Source organism: Dendrobium catenatum, unplaced genomic scaffold (genome assembly GCF_001605985.2).
Source record: "Dendrobium catenatum unplaced genomic scaffold, ASM160598v2 fragScaff_scaffold_133, whole genome shotgun sequence".
Classification (NCBI taxonomy): domain Eukaryota; kingdom Viridiplantae; phylum Streptophyta; class Magnoliopsida; order Asparagales; family Orchidaceae; genus Dendrobium; species Dendrobium catenatum.
Window position 1 is genome coordinate 2,200,147 of NW_021318595.1, and position 5,008 is coordinate 2,205,154.

Below are 5,008 nucleotides of genomic sequence, written 5' to 3' on the forward strand. Positions count from 1 at the left end.
TTAAAGTGACCTCAGCACATTCATAAGACTACTCTGGCGACTAAGCCTAGTGTATGAATGGTAGTATAGGTCACAAAAAAGGGGCAGGAGAAATGATCTTCTGCTAGAAGATCAATGTTCTCAAAGCAGTGATGTCAATTTCCAGGACAAGATATACTACATCATTACTAGGAAGACTATTCTAGGTAGTAAAGGGACACACTCACTGCCTGAGAATAGTAATCATGAATAGGATTGATAAACGTCAAAAGGGTCACTAGGGTAACACCCGCACAAATTGGTGGGATCCTGTGGGGAGTAAAAGTAACACTACAACATTCATAGGACTACTCTAGCAGCTAAGAGTAGGGTACGAATGGTGAAGTAGGTCGGTAAAGAAACTAAGGAGCTGATCTTCTATTAGAAATTCAAGGCTTCTGAGGATGTGATGCTAACATCTGAAACAAGATGTACTACATCATAATTAAAGGAACAACTTGAGGTGACAAGAGAGCATATCTGCCACCTAATATAGTGATTATGAGTAAGATCAATGATCATCAAAAGGTCATAATGGTAACACCTACCCTAAATGGGCGGGATCCTATGAGGAGTAAAAGTAACACTACCACATTCATATGACTATTCTGATAGCTCAGAGCAATGTATGAAGGGGAGAGTAGGTTGCCAAAATAGGGCAAAAGGGGATTGATCTTTCCTTAGAAAAATCCAAACACACAAGATATTGATGTCGACATCCAGGACATGATGTACCACATCACTAACAAAGACATTAAATATTACGGGAGCTCATAATCTAATAGGTATACATTCATCCTTGAAACAAACATCCAGGTTTTTCAAAGGAGAGGAAAGAAAAAGAACTCTATGGAACTTGAGCTCTCAGAGAGTATTACTGGGTTCCTCCTATGACAAGGGCAACCGATTTTGCTCTACTAAGAGATTCTCTTTTTTTATCATATGTATATTGTTTTATGTATTCTCAACCATAGATCTAGATTATCCTGTATTGCCAAAGATAATACATAGTAGAGGGAACCTTTACCATATCTATGAGTTACTCCTAGCATGAGGACATCCTCTAATGGTTGGAATGCAAAAAGAGGGAACTGGGAATGGCTTTGATAATCCAGGCTATGTTCGCCACATGAACAAAACTGGGGAAAGAGATTACACATGATCTTGTAAAGAAGTAAATCATTAGTTTTGATAACCCATACCACATTCATCTCATATGAATGAACTGGGGAGCACAATCATAGCAAAATTGATTTACAACTAAAATCAAAGTTAGGATAGAGGATCAACATTACCACTCCTAACTAACATAGGATGGTATGGACCCAGTACCCTATCTCCAAAGGGTCTAAACTAGAGACTATGACATCCCCGATCATATTCAACTTGTGTGAATAGACTGGGGGCTACATCTATCAGAGCATGACTGATAGGAGGAAGAAATCCTCATAAGAATAGTGAATCACTATCATTACTCTCGACTCACATAGGTGGGTGTGGACCCAGTATCACATCTCAACAAAATGTTTTGAATCTACTAGTTTTGATATCCCAGACCACACTTGGGATGGCCGAGTGAAATTAGGCAGTATAAATATAAGCACTAATATCCCTACGACGTATTAGCGTATCACCTTCTAGGATAATATTATACCTTTCAAGGCGAACATCATGTGGTAGAAGATAAGTCGTCATGGCCACACAGACTGTTAAAAAGTAAGAGGGATCCTTTTAGGAGATATATATATATAAAGGGATATTTGCAGGAGGTAGGAGGTCCTCCTGCTACGTGTAAAACTCAAGCATAATACTTTTATAGGTATTGCCCGTTGATGACAGACATGGGTGAACCCCATTTACATCAACAAGTAGGTAATCACCACCTTCATAAACTTGCTCTACAGTGAATGGGCCTTCCCAAATAGGCTTAAACTTACCACTTCACCGACGACGCGAAAAGATAGGCCTACACAAAATAAGAACTAAATATCCTACCTATAAAGCACGGGGTCTAATAAGGTGATCGTGTGACAGGGCCATTCGGGCCTGGTATAGCTTAAGGTTATGATAAGCTTGTAAGCAAAACTCTTCTAAACCATAAAACACTTCCAACCTCAATCGGGCATTATCTTCATCTGATAGGTTATAACTAACTGCTACATGTAGTGAGGGGAGCTCAACCTCGAGTGGAAGGACTGCTTCAACCCCAAAAGCTAAAGCATATGGGGTGGACTAAGTAGGAGTACGATAGGTAGTCCTGTAGACCTATAATACTTCAAGTAGTTGCTCATGCGATTCTCTTTTACTTGCAACAAGGATTTTCCTTATCAATTACACGAGAGTTTTATTAAATGCCTCCGCCAAGTCATTGGCTCTGAGGTAATAAATTGAGGAGTATCATCAATTAATGTTATGGCGGCGGGCAAATCTGATAATTTTGATGCTTCTAAAGGATGGGTCATTATCATGAGTTATACGGCGTAGAACACCAAAGAGATAAATAATGTTATCATGAAAGAAACGCATCACATCTTCTGATTTAATTTTTTTTTAATGGGACAGCTTCTGCCCATTTTGAGAAGTAATCAATGGCGGCTGAAATAAACCTATGAACCTTAGAAGAAGGAGGTCTATAAGACCTGCTATATCCATGCCCCAACCCTCAAATGGACAAGACGAAATAGTAGGGAGCAACAAATTATGGGGTTGGTGAATCATCGTGCTATGAATCTAGCACTGGTGGTACTTCTAGCATGCTCCATGCAATCACGGATCATGGTCGGCTAGTAGTAATCAAGGAATTTAATTATGCCTTTCATTTTGGGTCTGGACTGATAGGCACCACAAAGCCCTTCATGTATCTCACCCATATCCTTATGAGCCTCTTCTTTATTAAGACAATGCAATCACATTTAGTCAAAAAAGCGCCAATATAAAGTATCATTTACGCAGGTGAATGATAGAGCTCTCTTTCTAATTTGAGTGGCGAGAGATCTATCATATGGAAGCCTATCATATTTTAAGTATTCTATGAAGGGCTCTTTCCAATATGACTCTTCATCAACAACAAATACTATGAGGGTCTGATCAGGAGAAGACAAATCTACGGGGTACAGAGCTTGACGATACTTGACAATAATAGACACGGGATTTCTCGTAAGGCCAGGTAATTCTTTTGCAAACTTGGCCAAGGTATTTACTTTTCCATTTTTAGATCTAGGGATCTTGGCTAAAGTTAATTTTGGGATTAAGCACAAGAGCTCCATTACAGTATTATGGTATGAAAAGAGCTCAAGCTTAAGCACTTTGTAGACTCCAGCTACTTGATTTATTATTAATTAGGAGTCTCCAAAAAATTTTACCCGCATAATATTCATCTGAATGGCCAACTCAAGCCCTAAAATCAGAGCTTCGTACAGCTTCATTATTAGTACGAGGTTCTGATAAACTATAGGAGTACCGTAGAGTGTGACCTTCAGGGGATACAAAAATCAGGCCTAAACCTACCCTAATTATAAGTGTTTCATTTGGATTTAAGACCTTAATGGATGACGCACCGTCAAAGTAAAACTCCCAAGTAGGGGACTTCTGTTCATCAACACTCATGATTAATTCATCAGTTAGATTATCGTTGAGTGGAGAATTAGCAGGGATCGGGTGATCGGCCAGAAAGTCAGCTAGATCCTGTCCTTTGACGGCCTGCTAAGGAACAAAAGTAATGTCAAATTGTAGTAAGATCATAGATCACCGTGCTAGATGACCTGAGAGGGTTGGACGGGTCATCAATTACTGTAAGAGGTTGACTCGAGAGGTCAGATTGATCTTATGTGATAGCATATAATGCCTAAGCTTTTGTACCATGAAGATTAAAGCTAAACATTATTTTTCCATAGCTGGGTACTTAAGCTCTGTAGGCATCAATCATCTGCTAAGGTAGTATAATACATTCTCCTTACCTTTTTCATTCTCTTGCGCCAACAATGCACCTAGGGATACATCCAGGACCGTAGTGTAAAGAATCAACAGCCTACCTGGGATAAGTGCAGCTACAATAGGGGGGATTCATCAGTTGGCGCTTTATACTCTCAAAGGCCTCCTGAAAATGCTCATCCTAGTAGAATCGGACATCCTTCTTCACTAGGGCAGAGAAGGGATGACACCTACCATAAAGGTTGGACATAAATCTCTACAAGAAAGCAAGCTTACCCTAAAAGGATCTCAACTAGGTAAGACTTTTAAGGGGTTTTAAGTCCACTATGGCTCTGAAATCTCAATGCCGCGGTAACGGACTATAAACCCTAAGAACTTTCCTGCACTAACTCCAAATGTGCATTTTAAAGGATTCATTTTTAGATCAAACTTGCGCAGGCGTTCAAAAATGATTCGTAGATCTCGAAGGTGATCTCCATGGACCTTACTTTGGACTACCAAATCATCCATATAGCATTCAACTTGCTCGTGTATCATCTCATCGAAGATAACGGTTATGGCATGTTGATAGGTGGCCTCGGCATTCTTAAGGCCAAAGGGTATCACCTTGTAATAAAATACACCTTTTGATGTACGGAACGCAGTAAACTTCTCATCCTCTAGGTTCATCTTTATCTGATTATAACCAGATAAACCGTCCATGAATGAGAAAATGCTATGGGATGATGCTATATCCACCATAAGCTCAAGGATAGGAAGAGGAAAATCATCCTTAGGACATACCTTATTCAAATCATAAAAGTAAATATAGACACGTATCTATCTGCTCTTCTTCCGAACTGGAACAACATTAGCAAGCCAAGTAGGGTACTTCTCTTCCCTAATGAAACCAGCTTTTTATAAGCTTCTTAGTTTCAGCGATCACATGTTGTTCAATTTCTAATCTTATCTTGCGAGATGCTTGTTTAACAAGGACTACCTCAGGCTTAATGGCCAATTTATGCACTGTTACCTCTAGGTCAGGCATCTCGATGTAGTTCCAAGCAAACTAGGCTCTAAA